At 36.2% G+C, this 26,648-nt stretch overlaps 1 long non-coding RNA gene across 2 annotated transcripts in view; it reads left to right on the top strand.

The window, feature by feature from the left end:
• Window positions 1–921: 921 nt before the first annotated feature.
• LOC125937668 (uncharacterized) overlaps window positions 922–26,648 on the top strand; it is a 60,982-nt gene continuing 35,255 nt past the window's right edge. For both annotated transcript variants that reach the window (XR_007462464.1, XR_007462465.1), the window contains exons 1-2: window positions 922–1,171; window positions 6,053–6,193. This is a non-coding gene — a long non-coding RNA (uncharacterized LOC125937668). The remainder of the gene's footprint in view (window positions 1,172–6,052; window positions 6,194–26,648) is intronic.

Raw genomic sequence — 26,648 nt, 5'->3', positions numbered from 1 at the left:
TTTGGCAACACGGTAGGGACTCTCAGTGGAAGCAACCTTGTTCTCACTGCATCTGCTCCAGAGAAATCAAGAAATAATTACCTTTTTATTTGGAGACTTGATTGATGCAGCAACCTTCCCCGTGGCTGTGAGAAGATAAACTGGGCCAAGGAGAATCACCCAGGTTTTATTCTGCCCTGATTACTCCTGTTGCAGGGATAATTTGAGTTCAGGGTGCAGCGTACCGCAGCTGATTAAAGAGAAAACCTTGGGCACATCGACTCTCAGACATCTTGATTTCACAAACCGGGGGCTCTCGTTCCCTGTTCATGAATACCATGAGGACGTAACACCCTGCATTGCCAAGGCGGCTTTCTGCTTTCTCTGAGTACAAGGAGAAAGCTAATTTAGGAGTGAGTAGCAATGTCAAAGGACCAGAATCATGACAAAAGCAAGTACTGTTCCCTTAATAGACACTTCTTTGTCCTAGGGGAAAATACATAGTAGCAATTATTTATTGTTGAAAATAGAAATGATCTCAGTTTTTATGGATCAAAATAAAATTCTTTTTAACAGTGTCCATCTTGCTCAAAAATGTATGTCTCTCTTAGTGGAAATGTTGGCTACAACACTACCTAAAATTGGAAATTAACTACAACACTGCCAATTGGAAATTAACACTGCAAAGACCTTCCACCCACATACTTTTTGGAATGGATTTTATTTTTTTGAAAGTCAAACTCCGAAAGATGATAAACACTTCAATCAATCCTAAAGCTCTCGTTAATCTGACTAGCCTTTGTATATAACATAATACTTAAAATGAATAGCTGTCTAAGTTCTGTAAACATTAATCAGGTACACAGGGGAGGCAGAAGAGTGGAATGCTTTCAGCAGAGAGTTCACTAAGGCTAGTACATGTCAGTGAGGTATAATGAGAGGAAGTGGTGTCACAATTCAGAACACCTAGGTTCTAATCTTAACCGGCATACCCAGCTGCCTGGAGTTTTACAAATCATTTTATTACTCTGGGTTTGAGTTTCCTGCTTGCAAACCTGGGATAACAAACAGGTCTATCCCTTAAAAGTTTCTAGAAATGTACCTGTGATTGTAAACCTAATATGCTCTATAGATTATTTTAAAGCACTGTGAAAGCGTTTACCATTATCATTGACCGCCATTACCTAAAAATGTAAGTAATTTACTGAGGAATGAATAACATGTGTAAAAACACAGCACATGGCCTACAGTGGGGTCTTCAGTAATGGTGATAGATGAACGGGGTGTGTTAAATAAAACTGAAGAGAAAATGGGACTCGTAAGTTGTGTGGTGCTGAACATGCTGTTTATTCTCTTTCTCGGTTCCCTTATCTACTAAATGTTGAATGATGATTAATCTATACGATATATGTAAACACACTTACATGGCCCAAAAAAACATTAACAATAATAGATGGTACTGATGATAATAAAACTTGTTTAATATTAATAGAGGTAACAGTATGAGTAGAATTAATAATGCCAAGTATTTTGTGAAGCATAACAAATAGCTACCTTCTTATGCTGAAACATTTCAGCATTTAAGCTGGCTCAGCCAAAAACTAATCTGGGACTTTATCAACCCTGGTTTGTCGGATATTCTTTGTTGTACTTGTAGAATATATACTTATACAAATGATTTGAAGAGAGAAGAATCTTGATTTTATTCTTGATTTCCCCTGCTGTAAAGAGAATGGGAGTTGAGGGTGCTGTGTATATATTTGATTATAACGTTCAAAGCCCTTCTAAAGTTCAAAGTAAGTATAAAATTTATGACAAAGTGAGGAGGAAAGATTAATGCATATACGCATAAGTGTTACATGTGTACAATTATTTTATGTATATATGGTATATATAAATAATATGAATAAAAATCTAGAATATTAAGATATGACAAATTCTTTAATAGCATTTATATAGTTACGTGTGAATGTTTTCAGTCTCCTTTACATTTCATTTAATTTGAAAATTATATTAGAATCTATTTACTACCAATCATCCCATTCCGCATAGAACAACCTATGTGATTCAAGGATAGCAGTGGTATATTATATTTTATTTATTTCATTGGCTGATCGGGCAACTGCTCAAGATACAGAGTCTGCATTTGTCTGGGCCATGTTTCACATCAAGGTTCAAAATCTGGGAGAATTAGAAAAGTAAGTCTCAGAGGCTAGAACTGTGCAAGCTCTATAGGACACCTGGGTTTAAAATCTACATTTTGGGGCGCCTGGGTGGCTCAATCGGTTAAGCATCCAACTCTTGATTTCAGCTCAGGTCATGATCTCAGGGTCCTGAGATCGAGCCCTGCATTGTACCCTTTGGACGTGGAGCTCTCTCTCCCTTTGCCTTGGCCTCTCTCCCCTCCTCCTCTCCTCTAAACATAAAGTAAAAAATAAAATCTATGTTTGCTACTTTGTAACTATGTAGCTTAGGAAAATAAATTTAAAAAACATATAAAATAGTATTAAATGGCACAGAGTTGTGAGGATTGAAGAAAATTATGCATGTATAGGGCTTTATGGTCCTGCACTGGCACATATAAGCATTTGAAAGAGTTACGTATCCCTATTGCCATTATTATCAAAGTATAAAAGATGCCTCACTTAGACGAACCTAAAGAGCAGTCTGTTAATCCTCCTCACCTGTTTTTTTGGTTGGTTTGGTTTTGCAAATCTTACTTAACAAGGAAGTTGTTTCATAGTCTGTAGTTTGTGGAAAAGCAACAGGGAATCATAGCTGCAAGCATGTCCCTGATTCTTATCAATAACTAGGGGGTCATCTGAGGATCTTTATCACCATCTCATACAGAGACATGGGAATGAAGCAAGGACTAAAGAAAAGATAACCTATTTCAAGAATATGAACTAAGGCGGGGGGTATTCCGTTAATTTTAGTTCATGATGTGTCACTCAATCTTAGCATGGGGCCTTGGACGTAGCAGGTGCTTAGTGAGTTGTTCTCTAATGAATGAACTGGTGCAAAATCCAATGGAGCCATGAAGAAAGAACAATTTTGCTCATGTACATTTTCTCATGTAATTCTCTCAAAGTGCTGTCAGGTAAAAACGTATATCATAAATCAAAAGAAAACGTGAGTCATCTAGTTTGATCCTTTTTCTCCTGCTATAATTACAATTGCACCACAATTATCGCATGGCACTTACTGCTCATGGATGATGTTTTCATAATTTCCCTTAGCTACGTACATCCTTCTTCAATGCATGTTATATTTGAGCTGGTTTACATTCATCTTTTAAGAGGCATGAGACGAATATAACCCTCTCCAGGAAGACCTTCCTTAGTTCCCATTCTGATTTAAGTGTCTCTATCTTATGCCTATTTCTATTTTAGTGGCCATTTCTACATTGTTTTTGCAATCACATATTCAAATATCTCTAGCTCTAATTTGAGTGAGAGTAACATAAGTTGGCAGAAAAACAAGTATACATGAAAAACAGGTTGCTTCTACACACAAAAGTGTAAACATGTAACTTATGAATATAAAATGTGTTCATAACACATTTATGCCCTGAACTTAATTTTTTGGTTTGGTTTTGGGCTTTATTACAATTAAATGAATAACTTTGTTGGCATTTTTCATCTAAAAGAGTTTGTTTCCTGATTATCGAGCATGCAGTAAAGAGGATGCCTTCTACTGTTTTATATCCTATTCAATCTGTGACTACTTTGTAGATTCATTAATCTGAATTAAACTAGTGATGTGAGCAAGTGCTTCATCAGTGACTTCTTTCTCACCTCTAGAAGAGTTTTTAATTAGAATAACCTTTCATAGCATTTTTAGTTTAATAACTGCAAGCCTAATAATACATTCCCTCCACATAAAAACACTTGTCAATAGAGTCCATGGGATGATTGAACACACAGTACACACCTCTTGTCCTTCACAATGATGTGTATATAATACAGTTTGACCCACCTCTTCGTTACTTCCAAAGAGCCAACTATGTCCTTTTTTAAAAGATATCGCTTTACAGTCTTGATTTTCAAGGAGAAAACCTTTGTTTCCCACTTTTCTTTCAGCTATCGTTAAAATGTTTCCACGGCGACATTCTCAAAATGTCATTATTGAAAATTTATTTCTGTCCTTAAGTGTCATTAATTATGATAATCACAATACTCTGATTTTTACGGTTTTCCAGACTGTGTTTCCTCGTACTGACTTGTCCAGCTAGCACTCAATATCTCTACTTATTTTATAAAAATTCTGTATAAGATTTGTCTATACTGATTATTTGTAATATTTAAGGTTTTATTGTGGCGAGAGATATATATAGCACAATATCTGCCATTTCAACCATTTTTTAAGCGTATAATTCAGTGGTATTTTAAAATCACAATGTTGTGTAACCATCACAACTATCTATTCCAAAACCTCCCACCTCAACCAGAAACCCCATACTCATTAACCAATAACTCCCCATTTTCCACTCCCCCGGCCCTTGGTAGTTGCACAATAAATCTGCCTATTCTGAATATTTCATATAAGTGGAATCATTAAATCAATATTTATTCCTCTGCGACTGGTTTCTTTCACTTAGTATAACATATCCAAGGTTCATCCCTACTGTAGCATACATTCCTTTTTATGGCTGAATAATATTCAGTTTCATATATACGTGAAATGTATATATGATACATATTATATATGTATTATGCATATGATATATACAATATATATGAAACATGTTATATGAAACATATATTATAGGCAGTATGTGTATACATACAATATTCCATTTATCCCTTCATCTGTTGATGGACAATTGCATTGTCTCCAATTGTCTGTAATTTGTTCTTCCACATCCTTTTGAACCCTCCCCATTCAAGCTTTGGTTTCCAATACCCCAGGGCACCTGATGTTATCAAGGTCCTCAATTTGGTCTCCATATTGTTAAATTAAATGGTCAATTATCAGTCTACATCTTGTCTGATCATTAATGACATTTCCCAGAACTGATTACATTTATATCCAAGAAATTCCTTTCTCACTAGATTGCAGGACATCATAAATGAGATTTCGAAGACAGGATGGCTTTCTTAAAGATTTGGTACAAAAACTGAGATATTTAAGGATACCCTTACCCCTTGGAAGTGATAGGAGAGTACTTTCACAGAAGCTTTGCTAAACTACTCCCGGTATCTTATTGATCTGTATTAGATCAGCATCACCATTCTTGCTTCAAATATCAAAAAAGGAGATACAGTTATTCTGATTTTCTCAAACTACTCAGTGGAGCTGTGAATAGGCTCATTATTTTCTGAAAGAGATTGGCCAAGTTGTCAGAGAGGTAAATATCTGAAGAATTTTGGGACTCTGTTGAGGAGGAAGAAGAGAATGATATTGATACACAAGCAACAGTGTCCACAATATGTCTGAAAACATATCCATGGAATTATTATTATTATATCATTTCTACCTCAAGGACTAATATTAGCATCTAAGAAATAGAGCTGCGTGCTTGTTTAAACATTAAAGCAGTATAAAAAAATAGAATGTCCTCTAGATTTTCTCTGGGAAGTATCAAAATAAATAGAAAAAAAGTATTCTCTCCTTTTCTGTTACAAAATGGCTTCTTTAACATTTGAGCTCATTCCTTGAAATGCACTTCAAAACAGAAATGATGGGCATTCAAATTCATGATGATTACAGATAAGATTTAACAGGTAGCCATCCAAATAAATCCTGCAGGTGGGAAGCAATGGTCCATGCATGAAACAAGCAGCTCAATTTTCAAAAGGCTATCAATTAAATGAGAAGGACTGTTGAACTGATCTGCCGCTCCCCAAATGTTAATTAAAATTGCAGTATTGCTGTGGGGCAGCCAAACAGGCTGCAGCTCTTGGACAGCTGTGATGCAGCATCCCAACATATTGTAATCACAGTGATATATTGCTTTGATATCATCATTAAGAAACATAGTATTATTCTGGTATACATTTCGGATTACTCACAGACTAAGGAAGGCATGCTTTAGTTTTATAACACTGCTATTTTTTTATTCTGTTAACAGCTCTGTTTAACCCATCTACCTTGCATCTGACCCACGGATCTCTGGTACTAGGTTGCAGACCAATGTTCTTCCAGGATTGGCTACGCAGATACGCGACACTATAGATGTCACAGTCACGGTGCACACCTGACTTCAAAGCTGGTGCGGCTATTTTTGGTTCTCTTTTCTTATGTAAATACCAGACTCTGGTTGAGTTTTAACTTCTTTTTAACCCTCCAATCTTAGCATTTAGTCTTTCATCGTTAAGCACAACGTGACCTGCAGGTCTCTGGTAAATACTCTTCATCAATTTGAGGACATTCTCTATCCCTAATTTTCTGAGAGTTTCTACCATACATTGATGTTGACTCTGGTCCAATTATTTTTATACATCAATGGATATGATCACGTGGTTTTTCTTCTTTAGTCTGTTGATATTATTAGTTGCAATGATTGTGTAATGTTGAGTCATCGCTGCATCACTGGAGTAACACCCACTTAGTCATTGTATAGAATTGTTTTCTATGTGTTCTTTTCAGTAGTACTTAGTAGTGTTATTTTTAGACCCTTTGAGACCTCATCTGTGACCCATGGATTATTTAGAAGTGTGCTATTTCCCACCTATTCAGAGAATCCTCTTGTTACTCTGTTAATGTTGTTCCTGTTGTCTTGTTTCTAGTTTGATCTTACTGTGGTCAGACAACACAGTTTGTATCATTTCAATTCTCTGACATTGTTGAGGCTTGTCTTGGGGGCCACAATGCTGTCTTTCTTGGTGAGTGCTCCATGGAAGCCTAAAAAAAAAAAAGTCCTGTATGTTGTTGCTATTGGCTAAAGTGGTCTATATATTTGTCAGTTAGACCCTCTTAGTCGAATGTATTGTTCAAACATTCTAGATCCTTGCTGATTTTCTAGTAATCCTACCCGTTGTTGTAATGGCAGTGTTCTAGCCTCCACCTCCAACTGTGGATTTGTCCCTTTAACTCTGTCAGTTTTTGTTTCGTGTATTTTTCAAATCTGTGCACATTTGGAATTGCTATGTCTAGTTACTGGGCTGATCCTTTTATTATGAGGTAATGACTTCTTGACTTCTTTTGTGTGTGTAGGCGTTCACACTGCCTTGGCTTGGCATGAGAATCCAGTCCTATTTCGGTGGGCTGGGATTGCAACAGTGGTTTGATTTTTCAGCCTCTGCAGTGTAATTTTAGTCTCCTTGGTTGAGCTGGTGGTGGGGCTCCTGCCTGAGGCGGCAAAAGCTGGTTCTCCACTGTGGGTGGGGAGTGTGTTTGGACCCTCTAGCTGGTGCCACTTGGCTGCTGGACTGGAAAGTTTTAGTCCTGTGGGTCTTAGTCCTGCCAGCCTTCCATTTCCTTCCAGGCTGGCAGCTGGAGCTGGCCCTCTCCTGTAGGCTCTCCCTCCAGGCCAGGTATTTCTTGGCAACAGAAAAGCACACTCTCAGGTCAGGTGGTTAAGGAGAGTATCTCCCCTGTTTCAGTCTCATCTGGTGTTATCTCGACTGCTCTGTGGTCTAGGAAAATAATGAGCTTACCTGGACCACCTTCTGCTGCTATGTCACAGATGGGAAAATACCAGGTATGGACGGCCTTTCTCTATTATGCAGGAAGACACAAGACAACCCGATGCAGTGCTATCGCTCAAACCCTGAGGTCTATACCAGCTCTCTTTATTCTTACCGTGTTTCGGGGTCCTCCTTTATTGGACCCCTGCACCACTTCCAGTGTTTATGTCTGTGCTTAGTGAGGGAAAGCAAGGAGAAATGGCAAGCCTTCTACTCCGGGCGTTTGAACAGCTCACTTAGATGTTTTAATCTCTGTATCTCCTGTATAATGATTAGCTGGTAAAACTTCTGTATTATCTGCATACCCCCATAAACTTCATGAACACAGATGCGTATTTCATCTCTCTATATTCAGATGCCTTCCCTACACCTTACACACAGATGATGCTCCTTGTTAGTTGAGTGAAAGGAGAAAGTATTAGTCACACACAGCTCCTTTCTTTAGAAAACAGTACAACTTTCATTTATTTCTGCATTTGTCAAGTAGAGTTTCAACCCTTTTGCTATTATCTCAATAAATATAAGGACCTTGGAATGGTCAGTAATGCCTAACCTGTACCTTGATATTTGGATAGGTTCCATTTAAACTATCAAGAAACATGTCAAGATCGATTTCTTGTTTCACACATTCTTATTTTCAAGGCAATGGTTCTAGAGATTTCTATGGATAGAAATAGCTATATAAATACATGTTCTGATTTCAAATATTCTAGATATTGTTTCCAATTTTTTAACCCTGATCTTTTTAAAAGAAAACATGCTTTACGGGTTTTATGGCAGTGGCGGTGTTGTTGTTTTCTGTTCCTATAGTGACATTAGAGAAAAACTGTGGGCATTTGACTAAATTATCTATATGTTTCCATCCAACATTATTCTCTCTTAATTCTTAGCAAAGAGTCTGTAATCTAATTATACTTCTATTTTATAAGTAACTATTTAAAAAAAAAAAAAAAAACAAGGTTATCTCACTTGGAATCTCCCAAATCAAAGCCAGAGGAGTAGACAGAAAGAAAATGATCAGAACATGAAGTTATATGATCTATATCAAAATTTAAAGAAAGTATTTCTAAATGAGAAATTCTAACTCAGGGAATCCTCTGGGTAGCCTACAAAATTTTTGTGAATTTTGATGATAAATAATTTACAACCCAATTAAGAAAAATAAAATAAAATATAGTTTCCCTCTATCAAAAAGAGATCATTAATTTTTTTTCATCTAATAATATTTTTCCTCCATAAGGAATCTATTAGAACTCTCTTCTTAGGCACCTGGGTAGCTCACTAAGTTAAGCGTCCAACTTCAGCTCAGGTCATGATCTCACGGTTCATGAGTTCCAGCCCCACGTAGGGCTCTGTGCTGACAGCTCAGAGCCTGGAACCTGCTTTGAGTTCTGTGTATGCCTCTCTCTCTGCCCCTCTCCTGCTCACACTCTGTCTCTCTCAAAAATGAATAAATATTAATAAAAATTAAAAAAAAATAACTCTCTTCTTAATATCTTTCAGGCTTTTAATATGTATTGAATTACCATAATGCATTATTAGGCCGTACATCTGTGGGCACTATTTATGTATAGGGATTTTAGTAAAAGTGGAAAGAAAAGAAATCTGGCAATAAAAATACATGTGAAATTTGACAGAGGGATTGGCAAAGACATTTTCATTTTAAGTATACCTTGCTGAGTTCATCATTCAAGAAGTTTTCAGAATGAAGATTTATTTCCAAAATGCCATTCTACTTTCATTTTTTTTTCCCAAGGTGGGTCAGAATAACCTACAAGTGGATTGTTGAACAAAGAAAATATGAAACTTCAAATAGTACCTCTAAACTCTTTCAACTACAAACTCGGAACATTTTTATGACATTTCAAAATGATTTGTGATCCTGATGCTACTGTTTAAAATATGTAGCTTGGGGCACCTGGGTGGCTCAGTCGGTTAAGTGGCCGACTTCGGCTCAGGTCACGATCTCGCGGTCCGTGGGTTCCAGCCCCGCGTCGGGCTCTGTGCTGACAGCTCAGAGCCTGGAGCCTGTTTCCGATTCTGTGTCTCCCTCTCTCTGACCCTCCCCCGTTCATGCTCTGTCTCTCTCTGTCTCAAAAATAAATAAACGTTAAAAAAAAAAATTTAAAATAGGTAGCTTAAGTCAAAAAAAAAATTAAATTAAAGGTGTAGCTTAAGTCAAAGAACAAACTATAGGCCATACATTTAGGGGGTGAAAATTTTGTTTTGTATTTACCACTTGACCTCTTAATATTAACCATAGTTTTCTTTAACACATGTTGCTGAGACTATAACTTTAATAAGTTTAATTCGAGCTATGTTATGAAACCTCTTTGCCTCATTTATCCTAATTCGATAAAGTTTCCATAAGTTAAAACTTAATTCAACTTAATTCCCCCCTACATAGGAAAACCGCTTAAAATTTACTGGCTTTTTTAAAGAAAAAAAAAAAAGATACAATTATACTAATTTTGCTACGAGACAAATCAACCTTGATATTGGATATCACATAATTAAAGTGCCTCAAATAGGTTTTGTGCTCTGTGGGTTGAGGTATTGCCATCTATAGTGACATCGATTTAGAAGAAATTAGAAAAAGGAATTGGAAAGGAAGAAGCAAGTGATTTTGGAAATACACCAGCCATATAAGAAGAAAGCAAATTCCTGCCCCTCTCAAAGCCTACTGCATTGCCATAAGGAATTTGTGATATCCCTGGTTTCTTTGAAATATGTAGACATAAACAAAGATTGTGATGTCTTTTTCACAAGTCTACCATGTACGTATTGGTGTGATTACCCTTCTCTAAGGGATGGCCAATTACTAACTTACACTCTAATTAGAGAGAGCTCAGCCAATTCTCATGAAAGCTTATGTGACTGCATTTTGTAGAATGTCAATACCTGCAGAGACTTCCAATATCTGATTATATGCTCAGAAGTCACTGGATGTAGGGGACGCACAGAAGCGAGTAGACAATTTGGGATACCTTAGCAATTCAAACCCTTACATTAGAGAAACAAAGACTTCCAAGGTCTTCAGGAATAGCCTGACTTTATGGACCTACTCTTACGATTCCAACTCAACCCACTTTCACTGTGATGCTTCAGATAGTTCCATGTTGAACTCAACCCTCTAATAAGATTTAGAATCTTCAGGCTATTTGTAAAGACTATCTACAAATATATAAATTGTCCCACTATGCTATCCATACTGAAAGCCCTCGTAACAACCTTAAGAATAACTTTTCCATAATAAAATTGCTATATTTAAATGTGGCAGAAAGAACTATAGGCACTCAAACCAGACTCTGGAATTGATTTAAGTACCTGGCACAAAGCAGGCACTTCCACTTGTGAGTTTCTCTTTTCACTCACTCATGATACCCTCAGGCCATCGTATCTGTTCTTACATTGGCTGATCAAAGTGTTAGAAAGCTTGTCCTGGCAATTGGAGATGGGGACAAAAATTAAAATAAATAAGAGTTTTCTACTAGTCTTGATCTTTGCCAGAATCCATTTTAATAGCTTGTCTCATCAAATAATCATTATACTCAATAACTTGTGTAACACACTAATGCAAAGATAAATGACTGTCAACTGGCTCAGGCCAGTCTTGCCCTGAATGATGACAGGTTGTGGCAGGATTTCCCTCTCATTTTACTAGTGAGAAATTTCTAGTGAAGTTATGCACTTATAAAATTGAGTTGGCCCGAAAACCATAGAGTATTTTCTGCTAATATTTTGAGGACCAAAAATACATCTAAATGAAAGAACAAAACAGAGATGTTTAGCAAAATTAATTTGACTCCTGAGGGGTAGGATTCTAACTGGGAAAGATAGATCCCTGGACCCCAGTGCAGGAGCAGTGGCAAAAACTCATTCAAGATGCACAGAAATTTTAAGTCAATTTTAAATTTTATTTGAATAATTAGCAAGTAGCATAACTTCTTTGTATCTGTGCTTCCTCACTGGTAACATGTCAATGCATAAATTAGCATGTTAATTTGTGTATGTGTATTTTTGAATTTTATATTTTCAACTTTATTTCAAATAATTTAAGTGCAATTATATTATTTTTATGTATTGAAATTGGCAAACTCAATACAATCATTTGAAGGAAGTCTCATTTAAAAAAACTGCATTGAGGGGCGCCTGGGTAGCTCAGTTGGTTAAGCGTCTGACTTCAGCTCAGGTCATGATCTTGTGGTTCATGGGTTTGAGCCCCGTATCAGGCTTTGTGCTGGCAGCTTGGAGCCTGGAACCTGCTTTGGATTCTGTGTCTCCCTCTCTCTCTTCCCCTTCTTCTCTCTCTCTCTCTCTCTTTCTCTCTCTCTCTCTCTCTCTCTCAAAAATAAATAAACATTAAAAAAATATAAAAAAAAAGAATTAAAAGCTACCTTGAGATAAAGGCTGTAATCCCAATGTATGACCTAAATTATATTTGTAAAACAAAATACAACCAATTTAGAATAAAGTCTGTAAACTAAATATCTTTCTATAAAACTAACATATCATATCAAATAGGCGACAAAATTTTCTACTTGTTATTTCTACTATAAATAATTCATATTTCTGAAGCACGGAAATTAGAAATTACACCAATCTAGCAATCAGGAAACATTAATTGCATTCCTAAATCAGATTGGCTGTTGGCCTTCAACAAATTATTTACTCCCTTTTATCAAAGTTTCCTCATTTGTCAAATGGGCAAAAAACATTTGACCTAATAATACAAATCATTCTAGAATTACCCCATCACTTTTTACATAATGCATATAATCAATTGTAAGGTACACCTTTTTTTTTCTTCCACAAATCTGAACATCACTGAAATCAGGTGTCTCCTAAAAGTGAATGCATCTTTTCCTAAATACTGGCAGCATGTACACGTTTCATTCTCAGTGGTACAAAACACAGTGGTTTATCTTACAACTGATGGTGTGTTAGATCTGATATAATTGGTGTTAACTCATATTCATATTCAAAGAAATTATATGAGTATAATTATCAATCATATTCAGCAGACGAAGAGACGGAGGCAGAAAGAACTGAAATAATTGGCTTAAGACAACAGAACTGAAAATGTGGACTATCGATCCACAGCCTATGGTCTTGTCCATCATATGGTACTGTCTTGACTATTAAATAGACATTAACATGATTGGAAAGGCACGCTGTACAATATACATAGAAATAACTTAAACTATTCATGATAATAAACAAAACTTTTCAAATTTAAAGTATAAAATCTGACTAATTCCAGGGGTGCCTAGGTCGCTCAGTCAGTTAAACATCCGACTCTTGATTTCGGCTCAGGTCATGATCTCCTAGTTCACGGGATCAAGCCCCACGTCAGGCTCAGCACTGACAATGTGAAGGCTGTTTGGGATTCTCTCTCTCTCCCCCTCTCTCTGCTTTTCTCTTTCCCTCCCTTTAATAAATAAACAAACATTTTTTTTCATCTGACCAAAAAATCTGACTAATTCATGTTGAGAGATATATTTTCTAACACAAAAATGCAGTGGCAATATGAATACATATATAATTATATATATATATGTGCATATATTTATTAAAAGTGACAGAAATACATTGTAATAAATTATTTCCTTGGAACCCTTATTTCCAGGAACCCTGTCCCTGTCACTGAATTGTATCTGTAGGTCAACTTATAAACTCATTCACTAACGTAGCTTACATATCGATAGCTACAAATACGTTCTTCTAATATCTTTTTCATCGTTTGTGCCAAGACACATGTGTACCTGACTTGCCTAGAATGCTTACTAAGAAATGGATAGTCAAATGTCTGACCTCTCACACGTATGTACATGTGGATGTGCGAACAGGAGTCAGAGACACGAGGTAACAGATCAGGCCTTGCAAGTGATTCTTACGTTTCATAAGGGTTAAAAAACCCCGGATCAGGTTACTGCTGAATAAGATCATTGCGGTCATTATGAATGTGCGGTTACCCTGTGCTCAATGGGTCACAAATCCACTCATCAAGAATATTTATTGGGCATAGCCAGTCCTATAATTAGATCTGTATCAATGTCCTTGAAAAGGGAGTTGTGGAACACCTACTTCAGAATCACCTGTTTCTCTTAAAAATTAAGTTTCCTTGACCCCAGGAGTTTCTAAAGGGAGCTGAGAATTGGAAATATGTCAGTCTCCACAGATGACTCTTATGCATACAAAACTTCTAGAAACATTGACCTCTCTGTTAAGGAGGAAAAACACAAATACAAGCTGAGTGTGGTTAGGAGAGTTGATGGGGTTAGCATCTCAATCACTTACGCTCTATCTAAAAATGAACGTGAGATTTAAAATGCTAAGTGTTTGCTCTAAATTTTAGTCATTTATAACCTATCCCAGAAGCTGTGTGCGTGTATGGTTATATTTTAATTTTGTATTTTAACTTCTTGAGATAATTTAAGATTTCAAGAAGAGTAGCAAAGATAGTACAGAGTTCCCTGATACCTTTCATCCAGTTTCCTTATAATAAAATTATCAACATTAAAAAATTAACATCGGGACAAAACAATGAACTGAAGAATAGATATTTAGGTTTTACCACTTTTCCCAATAATGTCCTTTTTCTGATCCCGTTTCCCCACATTGCATTCAGCTGTGTCTGCATGTGTCCTAACGTGCCGCTGTTCCACAGTCTTTCCTGGTCTCTGGTGACCTTGAGATTTTTTGAAATGCATTGGCCAGTTACTTCATGGGGTGCTTCTTAATTGAATGTATCTGATGTTTACTTTTTATTAAATTGAGTTGTATATTGTGAAGGATGCCGCAAAGGTGATGTATCAGGGGGTGCCTGCTGTCAATATGTTTTACTATTACTGATGTTGACCTTATTCACCTGGTTAAGGCAGTATCTGCCAGGGTTATCCACTATAAACTTATACTTTCCTTTTGTAAATAAATATTTTAAAAAATTTTTAAGTTTATTTATTTATAAATAAATAGAGAGCACGCCAGTGGGGGAGGGGCAGAGAGAGAAGGAGAGAGAGAATTCCAGGCAGGCTGCACACTGTCAGTGCAGAGCCCAACATGGGATTCCAGCTCACAACCCATGAGATCATGACCTGAGCCAAAGTCAGATGCTTAACCGACCGAGCCAACCCAGGCACCCCATGTAATTAAATATTTTTGAGACAATGCAAATGTCCTGTCCTGTTTCTTCTCAAACTCCTACCCACCAAGGTTAGCATCTCTTGGTGGATGTTGCCTGAAGTAATTTAAACTGTAGTATTCTAATAGCAATTTTCTCTTTCATTCACTCATTAACACATTTCTCAACTGAAATTTTCTGTCAAAAAATTGTCCTTTCTCTTCTTTTTTTATAGTTGTCATCTACTTGTATCAATATAGAGTCAAAGATACTTATTTAATTCTTTAGGTTATAATCCAGTGTCGGTTTTATGTATTTTGTTGCTCAACTTTTTCCAGTTTATATGCCATAAAATTTTAAGAAATTTAAAAGCCTACTTAAAGTAGAAATATCTTTAAACCACTTCTCAAACTTTGTTATTTGAAGTATGCCTGAGACAATTACAAATGTTCAGTGACTTTCATGATTAATCATAATAGTCTTTATTGCAAGAGAAGATAGTTACCCACTTAGATTATCCCTTAGGCAAGAAACTTGGGAGAGAAAGAGAGAAAGAGAAAAAGAGAAAGAGAAAGAGAAAGAGAAAGAGAAAGAGAAAGAGAAAGAAAGAGGAGGAAACAAAGGAAGAACATATACATATAAATACATTTATACATTTATAATATATATGTACGTATGTATATATAATGTGTCTCTATACATCTAATGTGTATTTTATACATATATATTTACATATACACGTTGGAGGATTAAAGAGAATAATATACAAAAACTGCTTTATAACATTAAATATTTTCTGTATACTATCATATCTTATTAATAGATTATTATTTTAGTGGACACTAATTATTCTCTTGTATGTGATGAATCTGTAGCAAAAATCTCCTAACCTGGGCATTCATACACCCATTCCTGCCAGCAGACCTATGCGTTTTGAGTTTTATGTTTGAATTTATTACCAATATTTAAAAGCCATAAAATTCCACATCGTTGTTCAGATGTCTGATCTCTTGAATCTGCATCTGGCATCATGAGACCTGAGTTTCTATAAAGCAGTGATAGTCCCTGCCATGGATTTCCTTTTCCAAAGACCTTTCCATGGTCTCTGGCACAGTCTATTATCCTTTTGACACTGAAGCTGATTATATTCCTCAGGCTTGTTTTATAAATTTGTGGTATGTCCTGGGGCTTGTGAGCATTTGACTTTGTGACTCCTGTTAAATAGTATAGCGATTCTTCTCAGATCTTGTCACAACTCTGTCACAGAAATATGAGTAGATTCCCATTGCCTATTGTGGAAAATGAGAAACCTTAACACTGTATTAAAGGCCATTTACTGTTTGTTTCTTCCTACCCTATCTTCAGTGAGGTCTCTATATCCCCACTGGCACACAAGACAAAGGAAACTAATAACAGTTTTACCAGAACTTTTTTCTTTTTTCCCCTGACTGTAGGTTGCATTCCACTAAAAATAGTCTTTATTAGAGTTCATCCAACTAAAAATGTATTCATCCATCAAGGGCTTTCAGTGAGCGCGTCACCTGAATTCTAAGTTATATGTTAACAGGAGTTATAAATTGTTATGTGCTATACTTCATAGTATTTACAGGATGTTTACAATTGTAGAACTTTGTAAAGTCATAGTTATCCAAACCAGAGTTCCATATATGGAGGCTTTCCAGAGACTACCAAAGATAAGGCAGCATGCTGAATATATCAGACAATATAGTAAAACAAAAAGATCATGACTTGGGAATCAGAAACATTTGGTTTTGGGTACTAACTTGACCACAATAGATCATGTCACTTGACTGTTTAAACCCCATATTCTTGATCTGTAAAATATAAGTAAAAATAATTCTAAGTCGAAGGAGTTATACGGCCAGTAAAAGTATGCCTTTGAAACACTTAAGCACAATGCCTGATAAAGAATAAAATTCTCAATAAATAGCAGATATAATTATTATTTTTATGATTACCCAACCATAAAAAGGAATGAGATCTTAACCATTCACAGCAACACGGGTGGACATAGAGGGTATTATGCTAAGTGAAATAAGTCAGACAGAAAAAAACAAATGCCGTATGATTTCACTTACATGTGGAATCTAAAAAACAAAACAAATGAACAAACAAACAGAAACAGACTCATAAATAGAGAACAAACTGGTGGTGGCCAGAGGGGAGGAATACAGGGAGATGGGCAAAATAGGTGAAGGCGATTAACAGATACAAACCTCCTGTTATGAAACAAATAAGTTACAGAGATGAAATGTACAGCATAGGACCTAAGTCAATACTATTGCAATAATTCTTTACGGTGACAAAGCATAACTATATTTATCATGGTAAACATTGCATAATAAAAAGAATTGTTAATCTATTATAGTGTGTACCTGAAACTAATATAACATTGTGTGTCAACTATACTTCAGTAATAATTTTTTTTTAAATGGGTGCATAGTTGACTTACAAAAAATTTATTGAATACAAAGTAAACATTTCATACATTTATATTTTTACTTAGTTCTCATAAATAGAAGATATGCATATTTTTAATTAGTCTATTCGTTATCAGAGGTTATCTAAGCTTACATAGGTCAGCTAAAACTTTAAATTCCAACATTTCCTATATGTTAGAAATAAAGTGAGAAACCTGTACGTTCCAAGAAAATATTCACAAATCAAAGCCAACAATAAAAAAAAAAGAATTATACATCACCCCCAAGTGAGATTTATTCCTGATAAAAAGGGCTAGTTTACCATTTGAAAATCAAGGTAATTCACCATGTCAACAGGCTGAAGAGGAAACAACAACAACATATATAAGTTGATGCATAAGAAGCATTTCACGCAGTCCAAAATCCATCCACAACCAAACCAACAAAAACTTAGTGAACCAGGAATAGGGGGCACAGTTTTCACTTTCATAAAGAACAACTAAAATAAACCCACGAGGGTCGTCAAAATTAATGATGGGAAATTAAATGCTTTCCCCCTGAGAATGGGAACAGGCAAGGATGTCCCCTTCTACCAATCCTTTTCAGCATCATACTGGAAGTAATGGCTAGTGCAAAAGTATAAACTGAGAAGAAAGCACTGAAGCTATCTGTTCACAGATAACATGACTGCCTACACAGAATATCCCAAGGAGTTCACAGAAACACTCCTGGAACTAATAAGCAAGAGATGATGTAATTTGGTATACTTCAGATATAAAAAGGTATATGTGGCTAAAGCTTTAGATTGAATATCTTGGATGTATTCATAGAAGTATCTTAAATAATCACACAATTGCTTAATTTTGAAATATCTCCCCTCACTTGGGATCTCTGGAAAATGTTTAGCTTTATAATATCATTTGTGCTGTAAGAACACAAAGCTAGCATTGCATGTCATTATTTGTGCTGTTTGCATGGCAGTTTTCAACAAGAAACTTCACATTGGTTTCGGATTTTTTGCTTGTTTTTATTTTTTTAATGTTTAATTTTGAGAGAGCCCAAGCAGGGCGGGGGGGGGGGGGGGGGCGGACAGAGGATCTGAAGTGGGCTTTGTGCTGACAGCACAGAGCCTGATGTGGGGCTCAAACTCAAGAACCACAAGATCACGACCTGAGCCCAAGGTGGGCACTCAACCAGCTGAGCCACCCAAGTGCCCTTGTTTGTTTATTTTTAAGTAGGTTCTACACTCAACCGGGGCTTGAACTCATGACTCCAAGATCAAGAGTCACATGCTATACTGAATGAGCCCCAGGCACCCCTTTAAATGCTAGCTCTTTAAGAAAATGGAATAGGAAAGTGAAATCCCTGCATTTTTGCAACACTGAGGAATTTTATTCCCAATTATGGTTTTAATACAAATAGTGGCACTTCTACTATAAAGCTGTAGAACTTATTATGCAGTGGACAAAATATAGGTTCTTATGAATAGATATTATGATTATTATATAGATGTACGTTGTATGTGTTTATGCGCATGCTTGAGGAGAGAAGTTGGCAACTGAATATTTTACTAATCTGAATGCTTTTGAAATAGGTTCTGACAGGGGCGCCTGGGTGGCTCAGTCGGTTGAGCGCCGACTTCGGCTCAGGTCACGATCTCGCGGTCCGTGAGTTCGAGCCCCGCATCAGGCCCCTGTGCTGACAACTCAGAGCCCGGAGCCTGTTTCGATTCTGTGTCTCCCTCTCTCTGACCCTCCCCATTCATGCTCTGTCTCTCTCTGTCTCAAAAATAAATAAACGTTAAAAAAAAAAAATTTGAAATAGGTTCTGACAGGTGCCTAAACTTCCTTCAAGGTACTTGTCTGTGAGGCATTAATGTGCAATTAAACAGTGAGAGTATAAAACATTATAAGAGTCAACAGAATGTTTGGAGAATACTGGTAATTCTTAGGACTACACTGAAGTGTTTGTAATAGGAAAGAAATGAGGATGCGGATGAAGAATTGGTTGAAGTCAAATCCTGCAAACATCATACTCAGAAAATGTGTAGGATCTTAGAGCCCCATTGCCAGTTGTATCTCCTTTGCCTAGAAGGATTGCTAGTTGAATTGAGACTTTCAGTCAATCTGTATGTTCAACGTCCTAAGGAAGAATGATGTTGCCTTTGTGCTCCATGTTATCAATCCTTACCTCTAACATACCTTGCAACTGTTTTTCTTGAAAACTATGTTTATATACCTGCCCCAACCCCATTAGTCTCTGAACCTCTTATGGACAACAGATGTGTATGTTGACATCTGTTTTAAAAAAAAATGAATTAGTGTTTGGTTGATAGCAAAAAATTTTAGAGTACCTACAAATGGTATGGACAATACCATTTAAAAAAAATTTTTTTAAGTTCATTTATTTTTGACAGAGACAGAGTGTGAGCATGAGCTAGGGAGGGGCAGAGAGAGAGGGAGACACAGAATCCGAAGCAGGCTCCAGGCTCCTAGCTGTCAGCACAGAGCCCGACGCGGGGCTCGAACTCATGAACTGTGAGATCATGACCTGGGCCGACGTCAGACGCTTAACTGACCGAGCCACCCGGGCACCCCTGGACAGTATCATTTTAATTATTCTTATTGTTTAAGGGATGAAAACGCAGAAGTAGCTTCTGAAGATTCTGATGAGTGTTGAAAGGAAACGGGAAGACCATAGAAGAGTTCACACGCACTTCAGTCCTCATGCTTGAAGTTTGTGAATAATAGTAATTTGAGGGGGTATTAGAAAAATATCATGAAAAGATAATAGCCATATTTGATGTTTACACATCTCTTCCTGGCATAGAGTAGGCTCCTAGCTTATGTTTCATAAATGAATGGATGGATGGACAGATGAACAAATGGCTGTCTTACTTCTTCAAAGAAATCTACTAATAATTGATTTTATTCTTGTGGATTTCTACACAGAAATATCTTACTACTTTGAGTTCTGCTTACATTCCTATCATGGAGCTGTTATTTGCAGAAATAACATGTGTAATATACTTTTAATCTGTCCATTAAATTCTTCAATCATCTCTCTGCATTACTGAATCATTCCTATATTCTAGTATGCCATACTTATGTATGAACTGATTGAACATCTATTTACTGTTTTTCTAAATCAGTGAACAAAATATCCTATGTCAAGAATTTCAAACATACAACATCGTAGAATGCTATATTTCATGAGAAACTGCCAATGTTCATCAAATGTTCATTTAAATTACACAAATGCAGGACTTCCATAAAGCATGTTAATACATTTCAGAAAAGGTGATTGTATTAGAGAAATGTGACAGAGACTCTTAACAAAAATCACCCCATCAAACATAGCCACAGCAAGGTCAAAATTCATCTAGCAGCCAATGAGTATTAAGGAAAAACATGGAAGATTTCTGAAGCCAAACACATGGGATGTTTCTAACTCTTGTTTAGACTTTTCAATGTATGTACTCAAATTTAACTTGAATTGAGACATGCCAGCCATATTTATATACTCCAGTCTGACCCGGGCATCATTCAGGCACTGTATATACCAATATGAATAAAGATTATAGCCTCCTTCCTCAAGAAGGCCATAGTCTTGTTGAAATGAAGGAAGCAAAAAGAAATAACACATTTTGATGCAATGAACACTCATCTTTCAAAGCCCACCTCAAGTGTTACCTTATTTGCAAAACATCTGTCTCTAATCGTCATCTAAATCATATACACATTGCACACACTTGATTACCACTTTATACAGAGATACAAAGTAAAATTTATATATTCTCTTTTCTCTCCCATTTACTTATAGAAAGCATTCCTAAATGCCACAAGGACTTGAGAAGAAACTCATTCTTCTTGATGGACTTATGACTGAAATCTAAAGGAAGAATTGTAGTAACTTCCTTGCTCTTTCCTTTTGATCTTCAATTCCCCCATGTGTAAAATGAGGTGAAAGGGGGCCAGTAGACTTGCCTATTTGTTTAATTATACATTTATTTAAAGAAAAAAAAAAGACGAGTTTTTATAAGTTTGAAAATTACTTATCCTTGATGTTCCTCAGGGGTACTTCCAGTATTCAGTTCTGTGAACTTGCATCCTTGGTCCCATTGAGTCCTGCTTAAACTCACCCTCGGATTTAGCTAGAGTATCTGTTATCACCCACCATCAGGGATAAAATCCTATGGAAATTGTATATTTAAATGAGCCAGAACAAACCCAAGTCATCAAATATAATTTCAATGATGAACCTCAACATTTTACATTTGAATACTTTCCCAAATGGTTGCAATTTATTAATGTCAGATTAAAGGGCTCCATTCATTTTTCCTATTCAGTAAAGAGACAGTTAATGAATGATACGGACTTGGCTAGGCTTCTAATGAATGATTCTGGAAGTGTGCATCCCTCAGTGTGAAGAGACTCAACTAATGCCAGCAGACTATTGACATGCTTTTCATCTGTGCAGATCATGTCTCTTTATGCAACTTTTGGCTAAGGAGATGGTAATTATGTCATCAAAGCTAAATAGAAAACACTAGGCTATGTCTGTCTTCCCTAAGTGCCATTCCATGAACTAATAAATGACCTCCTTGTTCCTTCACTTTCTTTATGGCTGCATTGCTGCAGAGAGATTTCCATAACAAATGAAGACATAATAAGGGCCAGTGCCCATTTTGAAAACTTTGGATAATAAAGAAGAGTATCAAAAAAACAAAAAAAACAAAAAACAAACCAACAACCTAACAGTCATATTACGACCACCAGTACTGATAAACACTTTGGTTTAATTTATGACTTAGGTCTATATTTATCAATATTGAAACATTGATAAAGTTCGAAAAAGTAATATAGAAAGATTTATGAAAAGTTATAAAACATGAAACAGAGTTGTTGACATTTTATGCACGCACAGGTCTGAAAGGTTGTATGGCTGTACGCGCACTAATGTTCCATTGATGGATAACTCCTGGGGATACCAGAGAGGATGAAGAAGTGGAAGGGGAAGGCATAGTCTGGGGACAAAGTTTTTAACATAACAGAGAGCAGGGAGCCTGGGTGGCTTAGTCAGTTATGCATCCGACTTTGGCTCAGGTCATGATCTCAGGGTTTGAGCCCTGCGTTGGGCTCTGTGCTGACAGTTCAGAGCCTGGAGGCCTGCTTCGGATTCTGTCTCATTCTCTCTCTGCCCCACCCCCACTTGTGCTCTGTCTCTCTCTGTCTCTCAAAAATAAATAAATGTAAAACAAAAATTTTTTTTTTTTAAATAACAGAGAGCTGAAAGTAAGAACAGAGTTGATCCAATCTGGCTTTCTCAGAAAACACAACAGTAATCTAGTATCAAGCTGCTATAATTTGGCAATTCTGGGCTCTAAACAACTATCCTAGCGCATTAGGAAACTGACTACAGTTTGTTCCATTTTCCCATCTAATGCATTTCTCTTTTTAAATGTAATTTATCATTGTTATCAACGTGATACATGCACAATGGAATACATATTAAACTACAAGGCTGATAATGAGTAACAGCAATAACCCGACCCACCTTTCCTGCTGACAATTCTTGTTCCTTGAGAGTAACAGCTTTCAGTCCTTCCAACTATTTTTCCTGGCACTTATCCCATATTTGTAAATAACATTCATATAAAGATTTCTTGCTTATTGGCTTTGGGATATTATCTAAAGAAAATACTGTTGCAGAAAAACAGGAGGTAGCTCTCTCTCTTCTCTGTCTCTTAGGCTGGTAATTTTTGTTTGTTTTTGTTTTATTTTGTTTGTTTTTGTCATCGTATTCAGCATAATAATGACAATGATAATATTGAAAATGATGAACATGTATTTAAATGATTGCTTGTAAACCAGGCATTGAGCTAGATATTCTGTGTATTTTCTCTTTATAATCCTCACAAATCCCTTTGAAAAAAAATTTTCTGTTTCACAGATGAAGCAAATAGCATCCGAAATATTAATTTCCTCTTAACGATATAATTAGTAATTGATAAAATTGAAATTCAAAAGCAGATTTGCCTACTCAACACCTATAGTCCTATATACCAGGTGACTTCATTCTCATTGGGGCCCTGTAATTTTGCATGCCATCATTACTATGGGTCATTACTCTTTATAACTCGTGTTACTCTGGATGCATAATATTCCAAAAGAAGAATGGATCACAATGTACTGAATCCCTCCAAATATTCTAGTGAATTTAACCCCTCCCCAATTATTTGCTATCCTAAACATAGCTAAGATAAATATCTTTAGGCATTATATGTAAGAAATTTTAAAGAATCCCTATTTCAGGTAATTTCTTAGGTTAAGTTTCCATGAGTGGGACTGATTTTTAAAATAGTCTGTGAAAAACAATATGATACGGATAATGGCCAGAAACATAAATGAAAATTACATGGAAGCAAAACTAAGTTAATGGTCTCTGCTAATTAATCATGCATTTTATGGAAGATGGAAACCAGTTTCTTACGATCAGCTGTCAACATTAGAGTTTAAAGATACCTGTCTTTAAGAACCTATAAAACAAAGTTATGAAAGGCTCCTTCATGTAATAGAAATATTTAAACTGTTTCACCTACTGATTTTTTTTTTAAATTGTAGATGCTTAGGGATAAAAATTCCTTACACACAATGAATATGTATTATATAATATACAAAACACAATGATGATAATTCATATAATTAAATGTAATATATATTGTTACATATATTATATAATAGTATATCACATATCATTATGTATTCATATAAACTATATGACTATTACAACATCCATATAATATATATGATTATATATAATAAAATGATATGTAAAACCTTAGAATTCTGTAATATCTTGTGGTTTCCAGGAAAACTTTGATAAATATATTACTGGATGGTATTAATGACAAATTTTGCAGGTGAAAAATGCATAGCTCATAGATAATAAATGGTTTGTTTAATGTCTTACACCTGCTAATGGCAAATCCAGTAATATTAAGCTGTATGAATCATTTTCTTTTTTTTTTTTTAATGTTTGTTTATTTTTTGAGAGAGACAGAGACAGAGCACGAGTGCGGGAGGGGCAGAAAGAGAGGGAGACACAGAATCCGAAGCAGGATCTAGGCTCCAAGCTGTCAGCACAGAGCCTAACGCAGGGCTTGAGCCCAGGAACCACGAGATCATGGTCTGAGCCGAAGTCAGCCACTTAACTGACTGAGCCACCCAGGTGCCCCATATGAATCCTTTTCAATCACTCTTTCTACCATAAGAATTACAGTGAGATTTTAGGTGCATCACAGATAATAAGTTTAAAGAAAGACACATTAGACTGTAGTTGTGCTTTCTCTCTTACTATTAGAGAAGTGGAACTATCTTAAAAACCCAATCCCTAGAGCAGTAAATTAATAGTAAGTAATTCTTGTGGAAAAAAACAGGGCCTGAGATCTAAAAGGCTTATTTTTTTCCACAGGTGTTCATATGATTAATGAAATCTTCAACCGTGTAATGTTTATTTCATCTCCATATGACAACCTCCTGTTGTGTCCAAAAAGTATAGTCAGAAAAACAGTCTTAATAATATCGGCTGTAAAATTATAATGAAATAAGGTGATTTTAATACGTTCTCTGGGTGATCTATATGGGAGACTGCTAGCTATATTTATTTTGTAATTTAATAAAAATTTATTTTATAATTATCCTCTTGTCCGGTGAAGCTCCAAAATCATTCCTCAGCAATGTCACAGCATATTGAAGAAATCAGTTCCTTCACTCTTCAGCAATACCTTAAGAGGTTTTTTTTTTTTTCTTTTCTTTTCTTAAGTTTATTTATTTTGAGAGAGAGAGAGAGAAAGAGAGCGAGTGAGCCCATGAGCAGGGGAGAGGCAGAGAGAGAGGGACAGACAGGGAGAATCTCAAGCAGGTTCCACGCTATCAGGGCAGAGCCAGATGTGGGGCTCGAACTCACAAACCTTGAGATCATGACCTGGGCCGAAACCAAGAGTCAGACGCCGCCAACTGAGACATCCAGGTGCCCCAAGAGGTTTTCTTTTGTTTTAATTTTAGTTAATTGAATCCCTCCTTGTTTCAGATGTATAAAAGAGAAAATAATGCCCTGATTTCACATCCTCAGAATACCCCATATGCTGGGAACATTCTAGGAAAAGGGAAAACAAGAGGAAACAATCCTACAATAGAAAGCAACATTGTGTTTGTTTAAAACCCGCAGTTAGATAATCCTCACCAATTAGATATGTGACCTTATTTCGCATTTACTATCACTTATCCTCAGTGAGAATGCCTACTTTCTCAAGTTGTTTACATTAAAGTTTATGGTGAGTTCCAAAGTGTTTTGAAAGTGTATTCTCAGTGCTTAAAAATGGTAGCCATTTATTTGCAAAATGTATTCATAGTTGATTAATATGAACACAACAAAAAAGACCTTGTTAACAGATCACAGGCATTTATGAAAATAAGGCTTCGTAAAAAATCTCTGTTTTTCATTTTGCTTCCCTTGACTCTTACTTCTTCAAAGAAGGCCCCTACATTCTATGACTTGCTTCAATTCTCCTAGGAAATAGCACAGAACTAAATTTCATTGATTTGGAATATCCCCTAATTCTTGATTAAGATAAACTATCATCCTTGCAAATACACCCAGTGATGCCACCTACCTTGGCCAACAGACAATACCAAGATTGGGTGTCTGGGGAATTAATATTATTTCCTTTTTCAAAGTTAATTGTCTTTTTCTGTTATTAACCCCAGGCATTGAATTGCTTTTAGGGTCTTTCATTTGCAGACAATTACTTCTTAAGTGCCATTGGTTAGGACAGCCACACTCAATGTATCTACAATCAACACCTAAAGTACAGTGAATAATCAGCTACTTTGTATGGGCAGGACAATATCCATCTTGCTGTCCTGAAAGTTAGTATTGATATGATTAAAACACTTAAACCTTTAAAATATCAGTGTTAAATGGAATCCCATGTACAGTCCTATCCACAAAGTATGCAAATTAGGAACCACAGGCTTAGAAAAGGAAAGTCATTTCTTCTAAAGTCACCTAACGTCAGTTGCAAAACAAATATCACTGTCAAGAACTGCAAAGGGTTTGAGATTTTGCCTTACTTGTAAGTTAACAGTTATACCTATGCTACTGTTACATAGATGCTGGCAGAAGATATGGAACTCCTTGGTTGGTGTACTTGCTGCATTCATGAGTGAATGAGCTTCACGTTCACAGTGGTCGCCCCTACTCTCTCAAATCCCACGGGGAGAGGTAGTCTCAAGGAGATGCTGGGTACACAGGCTTGTGGTACAGATAATTAACTAAATTTCGGAAACCCCAGTTTTTTAAAGACAACTGCTAGCAAAACTGCCCAACCTTAGCTCCAGTGGAAAATATTATCCTTATTAATCTGATCAGGAAGCAAATGTCTTAACATACATATGGATGGATGGATGGATG

The sequence above is a fragment of the Panthera uncia genome (assembly GCF_023721935.1).
Source record: "Panthera uncia isolate 11264 chromosome A3 unlocalized genomic scaffold, Puncia_PCG_1.0 HiC_scaffold_12, whole genome shotgun sequence".
NCBI lineage: Eukaryota > Metazoa > Chordata > Mammalia > Carnivora > Felidae > Panthera > Panthera uncia.
Note: the sequence above shows the minus strand (reverse complement) of the source record. Positions and strands in the feature narration are given on the sequence as shown.